This window comes from Hyla sarda, chromosome 8, assembly GCF_029499605.1.
Source record: "Hyla sarda isolate aHylSar1 chromosome 8, aHylSar1.hap1, whole genome shotgun sequence".
NCBI classification, from domain to species: domain Eukaryota; kingdom Metazoa; phylum Chordata; class Amphibia; order Anura; family Hylidae; genus Hyla; species Hyla sarda.
In genome coordinates this window covers 182,607,731-182,622,103 of record NC_079196.1, presented here as the reverse complement: position 1 = coordinate 182,622,103, position 14,373 = coordinate 182,607,731, and the positions used below count along the sequence as shown (strand labels likewise).

Sequence of the window (14,373 nt, the reverse complement as noted above, 5' to 3'; positions counted from 1 at the left end):
CCGATCCCCAGCGCCCCTGTTGGGATCGGGGCCCCAGGAGCAGCGGCGGCGGCGGAGACGACGAGGGACTGACCTGTGCGGCTGGATCATTGGAGGTGAGTGACAGCCTCCTGCTGTTGCTTAGCAACAGCTCCCAACATGCAAAAAGGGCATGCTGGGAGCTGTAGTTATGCAACAGCAGGAGGCAGACCACCACAACTCCCAGCATGCCCTTATGGGCATGCTGGGACTTGTAGTTTTGCAACAGCTGGAGGCACATTCTTTCTATGGAAAAGTGTACCTTCAGCTGTTGTATAACTACAACTCCCAGCTTGCACAATCAGCTAAAGTGCATGCTGGGAGTTGTAGTGGTGCATCTGGTGGTTGCATAATTACAACTGCCAGCATGCCCGTTGGCTGTCAGTGACTGCTGAGAGTTGTAGTTTTGCAACAGCTGAAGGCACACTGAGTTAAGTAGCAAACCAGTGTGTCTCCAGCTGTTGCATAACTACAATCCCCAGCATCCCCAGCCAAAGTAGTATGCCTCCAGCTGTTGCATAACTACAACACCCAGCATGCCCTTCCGCTGTCCGTACATGCTGGGGGTTGTAGCTTTTGCAACAGCTGAAGGCACACTGGTTGCAAAACACTGAGTTTGTTACCAAACTCGGTGTTTCACAACCAGCGTGCCTCCAGCAGTTGCAAAACTACAACTCCCAGCATGCACTGATAGACCGTACATGCTGGGAGTTGTAGTTTTGCAACAGCTGGATGTCCCCCCCCCCCCCAATGTGAATGTACAGGGTACACTCACATGGGCGGAGGATTACAGTAAGTATCCGGCTGCAAGTTTGAGGTGCGGCAAAATTTCTGCCGCAGCTCAAACTGCCAGCGAGAAACTACTGTGAACCCCCGTCCGTGTGACTGTACCCTAAAAACACTACACTACACTAACACACAATAAAATAAAAAGTAAAAAACACTACATATACACATACCCCTACACAGCCCCCCTCCCCAATAAAAATGAAAAACGTCTGGTACGCCACTGTTTCCAAAACGGAGCCTCCAGCGGTTGCAAAACTACAACTCCCAGCATGCACTGATAGACCGTACATGCTGGGAGTTGTAGTTTTGCAACAGCTGGATGTCCCCCCCCCCCAATGTGAACGTACAGGGTACACTCACATGGGCGGAGGATTACTGTAAGTATCCGGCTGCAAGTTTGAGCTGCGTCAAATTTTCTGCCGTAGCTCAAACTGCCAGCGAGAAACTACTGTGAACCCCCGCCTGTGCGACTGTACCCTAAAAACACTACACTACACTAACACAAAATAAAAAGTAAAAAACACTACATATACACATACCCCTATACAACCCCCCTCCCCAATAAAAATGAAAAACGTCTGGTACGCCACTGTTTCCAAAACGGAGCCTCCAGCTGTTGCAAAACAACTACTCCCAGTATTGCCAGATAGCCGTTGACTGTCCAGGCATGCTGGGAGTTTTACAACAGCTGGAGGCACCCTGTTTGGGAATCACTGGCGTAGAATACCCCTATGTCCACCCCTATGCAAGTCCCTAATTTAGGCCTCAAATGCGCATGGCGCTCTCACTTTGGAGCCCTGTCGTATTTCAAGGCAACAGTTTAGGGTCACATATGGGGTATCGTCGTACTCGGGAGAAATTGGGCTTCAAATTTTGGGGGGTATTTTCTGCTATTATCCTTTTAAAAAATGTAAAATTTTTGGGAAAACAAGCATTTTAGGTAAAAAAAATATATTTTTTTTACATATGCAAAAGTCGTGAAACACCTGTAGGGTATTAAGGTTCAAATTACCCCTTGTTACGTTCCCCGAGGGGTCTAGTTTCCAAAATGGTATGCCATGTGTTTTTTTTTGCTGTCCTGGCACCATAGGGGCTTCCTAAATGCGGCATGCCCCCAGAGCAAAATTCGCTTTCAAAAAGCCAAATGTTACTCCTTCTCTTCTGAGACCTGTAGTGCGCCAGCAGAGCACTTTTCACCCCCATGCAAGGTGTTTTCTGTATCGGGAGAAATTGGGCTTCAAATTTTGGGGGGTATTTTCTGCTATTACCCTTTTTAAAAATGTAAAATTTTTGGGAAACCAAGCATTTTAGGTAAAAAAAATATATATTTTTTTTACATATGCAAAAGTCGTGAATCACCTGTAGGGTATTAAGGTTCACTTTACCCCTTGTTACGTTCCCTGAGGGGTCTAGTTTCCAAAATGGTATGCCATGTTTTTTTTTTTGCTGTCCTGGCACCATAGGGGCTTCCTAAATGCGGCATGCCCCCCAAAAACCATTTGTCGCTCCTTCCCTTCTGAGCCCTCTACTGCGCCCGCCGAACAATTAACATAGACATATGAGGTATGTGCTTACTCGAGAGAAATTGGGTTTCAAATACAAGTAAAAATTTTCTCCTTTGTATCCCTTTCAAAAATTCAAAAATTGGGTCTACAAGAACATGCGAGTGTAAAAAATGAAGATTTTAAATTTTCTCCTTCACTTTGCTGCTATTCCTGTGAAACACCTAAAGGGTTAATACACTTACTGAATGTTTTTTTGAATAATTTAGGGGGTGTAGTTTTTATAATGGGGTCTTTTATGGGGTATTTCTAATATGAAGACCCTTCAAATCCACTTCAAAACTGAACTGGTCCCTGAAAAATAGTGAGTTTGAAAATTTTGTGAAAAATTTCAAAATTGCTGCTGAACTTTGAAGCCCTCTGGTGTCTTCCAAAAGTAAAAACTCATAAATTTTATGATGCAAACATAAAGTAGACATATTGTATATGTGAACCCAAAAAAAATATATTTTGAATATCCATTTTCCTTACAAGCAGAGAGCTTCAAAGTTAGAAAAATGCAAAATTTTCATTTTTTTCATCAAATTTTGGGATTTTTCACCAAGAAAGGATGCAAGTTACCATAAAATTTTACCACTAAGTTAAAGTAGAATATGTCACGAAAAAACAATCTCGGAATCAGAATGATAACTAAAAGCATCCCAGAGTTATTAATGTTTAAAGTGACAGTGGTCAGAATTGCAAAAAACGCTCCGGTCCTTAAGGTATATGTCACGATGCCGGCTGGCAGGTAGTGGATCCTCTGTGCCAGAGAGGGATGGCGAGGACCGCGCTAGTGGACCGGTTCTAAGCCACTACAGGTTTTCACCAGAGCCCGCCGCAAAGCGGGATGGTCTTGCTGCGGCGGTAGTGACCAGGTCGTATCCACTAGCAACGGCTTACCTCTCTGGCTGCTGAAGATGCTGAAGATAGGCGCGGTACAATGGAGTAGGCAGAAGCAAGGTCGGACGTAGCAGAAGGTCGGGGGCAGGCGGCAAGGATCGTAGTCAGGGGCAACGGCAGGAGGTCAGGAACACGGACTAGGAACAGACTAGGGAATGCTTTCACTAGGCACTAAGGCAACAAGATCCGGCAAGGGAGTGCAGGGGAAGTGAGGTGATATAGGGAAGTGCACAGGTGGGAGCCAATTAAGCTAATTGGGAAGATTGGGCCAGGCACCATCATTGGTGCACTGGCCCTTTAAATCGCAGAGACCCGGCGCGCGCGCGCCCTAGGGAGCGGGGCCGCGCGCGCCGGGACAGGACCGAGGGAGAGCGAGTCAGGTACGGGGACCGGGGTGCGCATCGCGAGCGGGCGCTATCCGCATCGCGAATCGCACCCCGGCTGAAGGCGGGACCGCAGCGCACCCGGTCAGTGGATCTGACCGGGGCGCTGCAACAACGAAGATGAGGCGAGCGCTCCGGGGAGGAACGGGGACCCGGAGCGCTCGGCGTAACAGTACCCCCCCCCTTGGGTCTCCCCCTCTTCTTGGGGCCAAAGAACCTGAAGAAAAAAAACTCGATTTTTCCGAGATTAGGTCCAATGCAAATTAGGAGGGGTTCTGTGTGGAAATGTACGAGACAGTCCAATCTTTTATTGAAAAAACAATAGATGTAGAGGGGTCTGGCGAGACTGGTCACAGGAACGTAGAACCTGTTGATGAGAGAGGCCAAAAAAAATTTTCCTGCAGATCCGGAATCCAAGAAGAGCATAGTAGAAAAGGAGAAGGTAGAGGCAGATATCCGCACAGGCACAGTAAGGCGTGGAGAAGCAGAGTTGACATCAAGAACTGTGTCACCTTTGTGCGGAGTCAGCGTACGTCTTTCCAGGCAGGGAGGACGGATAGGACAATCCTTCAGGAAGTGTTCGGTACCGGCATAGTACAGGCAAAGATTCTCCATGCGGCGTCGTGTCCTCTCTTGAGGTGTCAAGCAAGACCGGTCAACTTGCATAGCCTCCGCGGCGGGAAGCACAGGAACAGATTGCAGAGGACCAGAGGAGAGAGGAGCCGGGGAGAAAAAACGCCTCGTGCGAACAAAGTCCATATCCAGGCGGAGCTCCAGACGCCATCCGGAAGAACGCATGTCAATGCGAGTGGCTAGATGAATGAGTTCATGTAGGTCAGCAGGAGTCTCTCGTGCGGCCAGAACATCTTTAATGTTGCTGGATAGGCCTTTTTTAAAGGTCGCGCAGAGAACCTCACTATTCCAGGACAACTCGTAAGCAAGAGCACGGAACTGAATGGCGTACTCGCCAACGGAAGAAACACCCTGGGCCAGGTTCAGCAGGGCAATCTCGGCTGAAGAAGCTCGGGCAGGTTCCTCAAAGACACTTCGAATTTCCGAGAAGAAGGAGTGTACAGAGGCAGTGACGGGGTCATTGCGGTCCCAGAGCGGTGCGGCCCATGACAGGGCTTTTCCAGACAGAAGGCAGAACACGAAAGCCACCTTAGACCTTTCAGTAGGAAACTGGTCCGACATCATCTCCAAGTGCTGGGAACATTGCGAAAGAAAGCCACGGCAATACTTAGAGTCCCCATCAAATTTGTCCGGCAAGGACAGGCAGAGGCTAGGAGTGGCCACTCGCTGCGGAGGAGGTGCAGGAGCTGGCGGAGGAGATGATTGCTGAAGAAGTTGCGAATGTTGGCGCACCATGGTGGACACTTCCGACAGCTGGTGGGTTAGAAGGGCGACCTGTCGGGCGATATCAGAGGCAACTGGCAGGGGATGTTGGCGCAAAATGGTGGACACTTCCGACAGCTGGTGGGTTAGATGGGCGATCTGTCGGGCGATATCAGAGACAACTGGCAGGGGAACCTCAGCGGGATCCATGGCCGGATCTACTGTCACGATGCCGGCTGGCAGGTAGTGGATCCTCTGTGCCAGAGAGGGATGGCGAGGACCGCGCTAGTGGACCGGTTCTAAGCCACTACAGGTTTTCACCAGAGCCCGCCGCAAAGCGGGATGGTCTTGCTGCGGCGGTAGTGACCAGGTCGTATCCACTAGCAACGGCTTACCTCTCTGGCTGCTGAAGATGCTGAAGATAGGCGCGGTACAATGGAGTAGGCAGAAGCAAGGTCGGACGTAGCAGAAGGTCGGGGGCAGGCGGCAAGGATCGTAGTCAGGGGCAACGGCAGGAGGTCAGGAACACGGACTAGGAACAGACTAGGGAATGCTTTCACTAGGCACTAAGGCAACAAGATCCGGCAAGGGAGTGCAGGGGAAGTGAGGTGATATAGGGAAGTGCACAGGTGGGAGCCAATTAAGCTAATTGGGAAGATTGGGCCAGGCACCATCATTGGTGCACTGGCCCTTTAAATCGCAGAGACCCGGCGCGCGCGCGCCCTAGGGAGCGGGGCCGCGCGCGCCGGGACAGGACCGAGGGAGAGCGAGTCAGGTACGGGGACCGGGGTGCGCATCGCGAGCGGGCGCTATCCGCATCGCGAATCGCACCCCGGCTGAAGGCGGGACCGCAGCGCACCCGGTCAGTGGATCTGACCGGGGCGCTGCAACAACGAAGATGAGGCGAGCGCTCCGGGGAGGAACGGGGACCCGGAGCGCTCGGCGTAACAGTATAAAATGGCTCGGTCCTTAAGGGGTTAAACAGATTTGTAAATTACTTCTATTAAAAAATGTAATCCTTCCAGTACTTATGAGCTTCTGAATACTACAGAGGAAATTATTTTCTGTTTGGAACACAGTGCTCTCTGCTGACATCATGACCACAGTGCTCTCTGCTGACACCTCTGTCCATTTTAAGAACTGTCCAGAGTAGGAGAAAATCCCCATAGAAAACATATGCTGCTCTGGACAGTTCCTAAAATGAACAGAGAGCACTGTGGTCATGATGTCAGCAGAGAGCACTGTGTTCCAAAAAGAAAATAATTTCCTCTGTAGTATTCAGCATTTAATAAGTTCTGGAAGGATTAATATTTTTTATTAGAAGTAATTTACAAATCTGTTTAACTTTCTGGCACCAGTTGATAAAAAAAAAAAGTTTTCCCTTTAAAAAGTGGAAATATATTATCAAAACTGAAGATAAAACCTTCACTAGTAGTCTCCTGGCATGTTGGCTAAGCATATATTCACATGGCAGAATTTCTGCTTGCGGAATTCTGCCTCAAATTAAAGCCCACAGACTTTTATGGGATTCCGCACTCCCAAGTCTATGGGCTTTAATTTGAGGCAGAGTTCTGCATGGAGAATGCCGCAAGTGGAAATTCTGCCGTATGAATAGACCCTAAGGCTGGGTTCACACTGCAGAATTTCTGCTGGAGATCAAGCCGGCAGCGCTAGGACCGAGCAGACTGCATCGCTGCCCCCATAGACTGCAATGCATTTCTAAGTAGATCTTTTGGGAGATCTGCTCAGAAATGCATTGACATCTATGGGGACGGCATTGTAGTCCTTGCAGTCCTAGTGCCGCCGGCTCGATCTCCAGCAGAAATTCTGCTCAGATATTCTGCAGTGTGAACCCAGCCTAATAGTGACAGTGATGCTTATTCCAACACTGTTTTCCGTTTTCTGATCTGTTTCCCCGTTCCTGAATTATGCACAAAAACAACTTTGGTGCACTGCTTGGCCCACCTGCACTGCCCCTGTAATACAGTCCCTAGGTTTTCCTCAGCCCGTTGCTGGTACGTGCTGTGACATAGGCATGATGAACGACCTGTACTATTATTGCCCCTATACTGAAGCCATGTTGCTCCTGGCTTCTGGTGAATCGATCCAATCATAGTATGGGCTGTACGTAACGCCTATGTCACAGCACGTAATGATGATGGGCTGAAGAAAGCCAGAGGAATATTTAGGATGGGGGCTGTATTACAGGGCCATTGCGGCTGGGCAGAGCAATGCACCAAAGAGCTTAGGAACACCTTGAGTGCACCAAAAAGGTCATTTGCATACAGTGGGGATCAAAAGTTTGGGCACTCTGCAGAATTTATAGCATGCACTTCCCCCTTTGCAAAGCTGAGACTTGCCAGACTCATCTGACCTTGCCCCAACAATCAGCACCACGGGTTCTTCTAAGCAGTTGTCTAGAAATCTGAAACCGAAAATAGTTGATGCTCACAAAGCTGGAGAAGGCTATAAGATAAGATAGCAAAATGTTTTCAGATGTCAATATCCTCTGTTTGGAATGTAATTAAGAAATGGCAGTCATCAGGAACAGTGGAAGTTAAAGCAAGATCTGGAAGACCAAGAAAAATATCAGACAGAACAGCTTGCAGGATTGTGAGAAAAACTATTCAAAACCCACATTTGACTGCAAAATCCCTCCAGAAAGATCTGGCAGACACTGGAGTTGTGGTACACTATTCCACTATAAAGAGATACTTGTACAAATATGGTCTTCATGGAAGAGTCATCAGAAGAAAACCTCTTCTACATCCTCACCACAAAAATCAGCATTTGAACTTTGCAAATGAACATATAGACAAGCCTGATGCATTTTGGAAACAAGTTCTGTTGACCGATGAGGTTAAAATTTTACTTTTTGGCCGGAATAAGCAAAGGTACATTTGGAGAAGAAGGGGAACAGAATTTAATGAAAAGAATCTCTTCCCAACTGTTAAGTATGGGGGTGGATCATTCATCTTTGGGGTTGTATTGCAGCCAGTGGCACAGGGAACATCTCACGAGTAGAAGGAAAATGGCATCAAGTTAACATCCAAAATTTGCTGAAATTTTATTGAATCCATCTGTGAAAAAGCTGAAGTTAAAGAGAGGATGGCTTCTACAAATGGATAATGATCCTAAACACACCTCGGAATCCACGGGGGATTACATCAAGAGGTGTAAACTGAAGGTTTTGCCATGGCCTTCACAATCTCCTGACCTCAACATAATTGAAAATCTATGGATAGACCTTAAAAGAGCAGTGTGTGACTGACAGCCCAGAAATCTCAAAGAACTGGAAGACTTTTGTAAGGAAGAATGGGCAAAGATACCTCAAACAAGAATTGAAAGACTCTTGGCTGGCTACAAAAAGCGTTTACAAGCTGTGATACTTACCAAAGGGGGCAGTACAAGATACTCTGCAGGGTGTCCAAACTTTTGCAGATGCCATTTTTTTGTTTTCTGTTATTTTGAAAGTGTAAATGAATGAAATAAAATCTAACTTTTGTTGACATATTACAAGAATGACATATTACAAGAATGTGTCATCTGTAATTTGATGCCTTTTGGAGATTTTTCCATCTTTCCTTGGCTTCTTCATGCACATTAATACAAATTTTTACCTGGGGTGCCCAAACTTTTGATCCCTACTATATATATATATATATATATATATATATATATATATATATATATTTGGGCATAACTAGGTTAGTGCGGGGAATCTGCTGTCAGTTTCCCTTTAAAGAGAAATGATGATATTGCGACTGAAAGAAGCATTGCCGGATTTATCTATGGGACTTCCATCCAATCCTCAGGCACACGCTATGGAGTTGACAGTGATTTTATATATGTTTCCTCCATAATTGAAGTAGCGCTTAAAATATACCATGTAAACTGAAATGATTAATTTCACTTTCCCTTGACAAGGATATATTGTTATAACCTTTTGACCCTTCTAGTATCCTATATTTAAACAACCCCTAAAACACCCATCATTATATTTCAATATGAATTTGGCATCGTATGGCAGTATGTGTTTTGTATATGGTGGTCTATGCTGTGCGGTTATATTATTTAGGCCTTGTATGGCAATATTATTTGGGCATTAAGTTCCAGTATTGTGTGGGCAATATATAACAGTATTATGTGGCTTTTCATGGTGGTATTAAAAGGATACTGCAGAGAAGTACTGAAAACTGACTAGGAGAGGTGAAGAATGCTATTGTGGCCTCTTTTTTTTTTTATTAAATGTAAAATGTGGCGGTGTTCCGTAACACCAGTAAGGGACTCTGTTTAATCCTTCCTCCCCCTTTCCTCTATGCACTCCCCTGCCCTAGCATGAAGAATTATTATACTCAGGCTACGTCACTTGGTTCTAAATTATAGTAAAACAATTAGCAATCTTATTATGGGAACAGTAATTCCCTCTTTGACTTTTCTTAATCTCAGGGCACTATTAGTTAGTTAACAAAGGAGCATGCAGTATAGCAACACTAAACGCTAACATCCATTCATTTGCCTGTTACCTAATGTGCCTTGTGTTTTAGTAACCAGAGCTTAATGGTCAGTGCGTCTGGATAATTTACAGTTCTATTTCCTGATGAGTTTCCTTACTAATGAGAAGCACAGACCCATAATATCCACTACGAACACCATTCTCTATGTCTCATATGCTACAGATTTATCAGTGAAACATCATCATCATTTTGCAGAAACAAAATATTCTACCATTTAGAATATACCCTGTGTGCACATCATATAGACACTGCTCAAAAAAATAAAGTAATTCTTAAACAACACAATGTAACTCCAAGTCAATCACTTCTGTGAAATCACACTGTCCACTCAGGAAGCAACACTGATTGACAATCAATTTCACATGCTGTTGTGCAAATGGAACAGACAACAGGTGGAAATTATAGGCAATTAGTAAGACACCCCCCCAATAAAGAAGGGGTTCTGCAGGTGGTGACCACAGACCACTTATCAGTTCCTATGCTTCCTGGCTGATGTTTTGGTCACTTTTGAATGCTGGCAGTGCTTCCACTCTAGTGGTAACATGAGACAGTCTACAACCCACACAAGTAGCTCAGGTAGTGCAGCTCATCCAGGATGGCACATCAATGTGAGCAGTGGCAAGTAGGTTTGCTGTGTCTGTCAGCGTAGTGTCCAGAGCATGGAGGTGCTACCAGGAGACAGGCCAGTACATCAGGAGATGTGGAGGGGGCTGTAGGAGGGCAACAACCCAGCAGCAGGACCGCTACCTTCGCCTTTGTGTAAGGAGGAGCAGGAGGAGCACTGCCAGAGCCCTGCAAAATGACCTCCAGCAGGCCACAAATGTGCATGGGTCCACTCAAACGGTCAGAAACAGACTCCATGGGGGTGGTATGAGGGCCTGATGTCCACAGGTGGGGGTTCTGCTTACAGTCTAACACCGTGCAGGACGTTTGGCATTTGTCAAAGAACACCAAGAATGGCAAATTCGCCACTGGCGCCCTGTGCTCTTCACAGATGAAAGCAGGTTCACACTGAGCACATGTGACAGATGAGTCTGGAGACGCCGGGGAAAACGTTCTGCTGCCTGCAACATCCTCCAGCATGACCGGTTTTGCGGTGGGTCAGTAATGGTGTGGGGGGCATTTCTTTGGGGGGGAGGGGTGCACAGCCCTCCATGTGCTTGCCAGAGGTAGCCTAACTGCCATTAGGTACCGAGATGAGATCCTCAGACCCCTTGTAAGACCATATGCTGGTGCGGTTGGCCCTGGGTTCCTCCTAATGCAAGACAATCTCATGTGGCTGGAGTGTGTCATCAGTTCCTGCAAGAGGAAGACATTGATGCTATTGACTGGCCCGCCCGTTCCCCAGACCTGAATCCGATTGAGCACATCTGGAACATCATGTCTTGCTCCATCCACCGATGCCAAGTTGCACCACAGACTGTCCAGGAGTTGGTGGATGCTTTAGTCCAGGTCTGGGAGGACATCCTTCAGGAGACCATCCGCCACCTCATCAGGAGCATGCCCAGGCATTGTAGGGAGGTCATACGGGCCACACATACTACTGAGCCTCATTGTGACTTGTTTTAAGGACATTACATCAGAATTGGATCAGCCTGTAGTGTGGTTTTCCACTTTGATTTTGAGTGTGACCTTATATCCAGACCTCAATGGGTTAATAAATTTGGTTTCCATTGATAATTTTTGTGTGATTTTGTTGTCATCACATTCAGCGAAAGACGAAAGTATTTAATACGATTAGTTCATTCATTCAGATCTAGGATGTGTTATCTTAGTGTTCCCTTTATTTTTTTGAGCAGTGTGTGTATGTATGTTGAGATCTGGATACTGGATAGGCCACTCCAGGACCTTGAAATGGTTCTTACATAGCTACTCCTTCGTTGCCCGGGCGGTGTGTTTGGGATTATTTTCATGCTGAAAGATCCAGCCATGTTTCATCTTCAATGCCCTTGCTGGTGGAAGGAGGTTTTCACTCAAAATCTCACGATACATGGCCCCATTCATTCTGTCCTTTACACGGATCAGTCTTCCTGGTCCCTTAGCAGAAAAACAGCCCCAAAGCATGATGTTTCCACCCCCATGTTTCACAGTAGGTATGGCATTCTTTGGATGCAACTTAGAATTCTTTCTCTTCCAAACACGACGAGTTGAGCTTTTACCAAAAATTTCTACTTTGGTTTCATCTGACCATATGACATTCTCCGAATGCTCTTCTGGATCATTCAAATGCTCTCTGGGAAACTTAAGATGGGCCCTGACATGTACTGGCTTAAGCAGGGGGACACGTCTGGCACTGCATGATTTGAGTCCCTGGCGGCGTAGTGTGTTACTGATGGTAGCTTTTGTTACCTTGGTCCCAGCACTCTGCAGGTCATTCACTAGGTCCCCCCGTTTGGTGCTGGGATTTTTGCTCACCGTTCTTATGATCATTTTGACACCACTGGGGGGGGGGAGACCTTGCGTGGAGCCCCAGATCGAGGGAGATTACCAGTGGTCTTGCATGTCTTCCATTTTCTAATAATTGCTCCCACAGTTGATTTCTTCACACCAAGCTGCTTTTCTATTGCAGATTCAGTCTTCACAGCCTGGTGTTGGTCTAGAATTTTGTTTCTGATGTCCTTCGACAGCTATTTTGTCTTAGCCATAGTGGAGTTTGGAGTGTAACTGTTGCTGTGGAGTGTGACTGAGGTTGTGGACAGGTGTCTTTTATACTGATAACAATGTCAAACAGGTGCCATTAATACAGGTAACGAGTGGAGGACAGAAGAAGTTACAGGTCTGTGGGAGCCAGGAATCTTGCTTGTTTGTAGGGAACCAAATACTTATTTTCTACTATAATTTGGAAATTAATTCTTTAAAAATCAGACAATGCGATTTTATGGATTTTTTTTCTCTTTGTGTCTCACATAGTTGAGGTATACCTATGATGAAAATTACAGGCGTCTCTCATCTTTTTAAGTGAGAGAACTTGCACAATTGGTGGCTGACTAAATTATCTTTTACCCCACTGTATTTATATATATATATATATATATATATATATATATATATATAGTCATGACCGTAAATGTTGGCGTAAATGTTGGCACCCCTGAATTTTTTCAAGAAAATTAAGTATTTCTCACAGAAAAGGATTGCAGTAACACATGTTTTGCTATACACATGTTTATTCCCATTATTTGTATTGGAACTAAACCAAAAAAGGGAGGAAAAAAAATCAAATTGGGCATAATGTCACACCAAACTCCAAAAATGGTCTGGACAAAATTATTGGCACCCTTAATATTTGGTTGGACACCCTTTGGAAAAAAATAACTGAAATCAGTTGCTTCCTATAACCATCAATAAGCTTCTCACACCTCTCAGCCGGAATGTTGGACCACTCTTCCTTTGCAAACTGCTATGTTTGGGGTCATTGTCCTACTGGAAGACCCAAGATTTCGGACACAAACCCAGCTTTCTGACACTGGGCTGTACAGTTTGACCCAAAATCCGTTGGTAATCCTCAGATTTCATGATGCCTTGCACACATTCAAGGCACCCAGTGCCAGAGGCAGCAAAAGAACCCCAAAACATCATTGAACCTCCACCATATTTTACTGTAGGTACTGTGTTCATTTCTTTGTAGGCTTCATTCCATTTTCGGTAAACAGTAGAATGATGTGCTTTACCAAAAAGCTCTATCTTGGTTTCATCTCTCCACAAGACATTTTCCCAGAAGGATTTTGGCTTACTCAAGTTCATTTCGAAAAATGTAGTCTTGCTTTTTTATGTCTCTGTGTCTGCAGTGGGGTCCTCCTTGGTCTCCTGCCATAGCATTTCATTTCATTTAAATGTTGTATATAGTTTCCGCTGACACTGATGCTCCCTGAACCTGCAGGACAGCTTGAATATCTTTGGAACTTGTTTGGGGCTGCTTATTCACCATCCGGACTATCCTGCATTGACACCTTTCATCAATTTTTCTCTTCCGTCCATGCCCAGGGAGATTAGCTACAGTGCCATGGGTTGCAAACTTCTTAATAATGTTGCTCACTGTGGACACAGGCAAATCTAGATATCTGGAAATGGACTTGTAACCTTGAGGTTGTTTATTTTATTCCACAATTTTGGTTCTCAAGTCCTCAGACAGTTCTCTTCTCCTCTTTCTGTTGTCCATGCTTAGTGTGGCACACACACACAATGCAAAGACTAAGTGAACTTCTCTTCTTTTTATCTGCTTTCAGGTGTGATTTTTATATTGTCCACACCTGTTACTTGCCCCTGGTGAGTTTAAAGGAGCATCACAAGCTTGAAACAATCTTAATTTTCCACAATTTTGAAAGGGTGTCAATAATTTTGTCCAGACCATTTTTGGACTTTGGTGTGACATGTATGTCCAATTTGCTTTTTTTCCTCCCTTTTTTTTTTTGTTTAGTTCCAATACACACAAAATAATCTAAAAGGAAAACAGAAGGCGCTCCATGTGCAGGATCAGCAGGTCAGGCCCATAGGGAAAGGGAGTAGATCTATCCCACGCCGCTTACCAGAGTTGGTTGTGTGCACACACGCAACAATGGGAAGCGCCTGTAAGTAAATGTGTCCTCATCCGCAGCCCTCCTTGGAGACAATAGATAGGCAATTTGACCGTAATAATAGGAGATGTCGGCGCTGGATGAAGGAACCAGGAGGAGTGCAGTATAAAATCAAGCTGGGTTTATTGGATGCAACGCGTTTCACTGCGCATGCGCAGCTTCATCAGGCCTGATGAAGCTGCGCATGCACAGCGAAACTCGTTGCATCCAATAAACCCAGCTTGATTTTATGCTGCACTCCTCCTGGTTCCTTCATCCAGCGCCCACATCTCCTACTATTACGGTCAGATTGCCTGTCTAATACACACAAATG

The 14,373-nt window shown here is 45.7% G+C and overlaps 1 protein-coding gene across 5 annotated transcripts in view; it reads left to right on the top strand.

Annotated features, from left to right (window-relative positions):
- SYT17 (synaptotagmin 17) overlaps positions 1-14,373 on the top strand; it is a 187,067-nt gene that overhangs the window by 57,675 nt on the left and 115,019 nt on the right. The gene's annotated exons all lie outside the window — the stretch shown is intronic.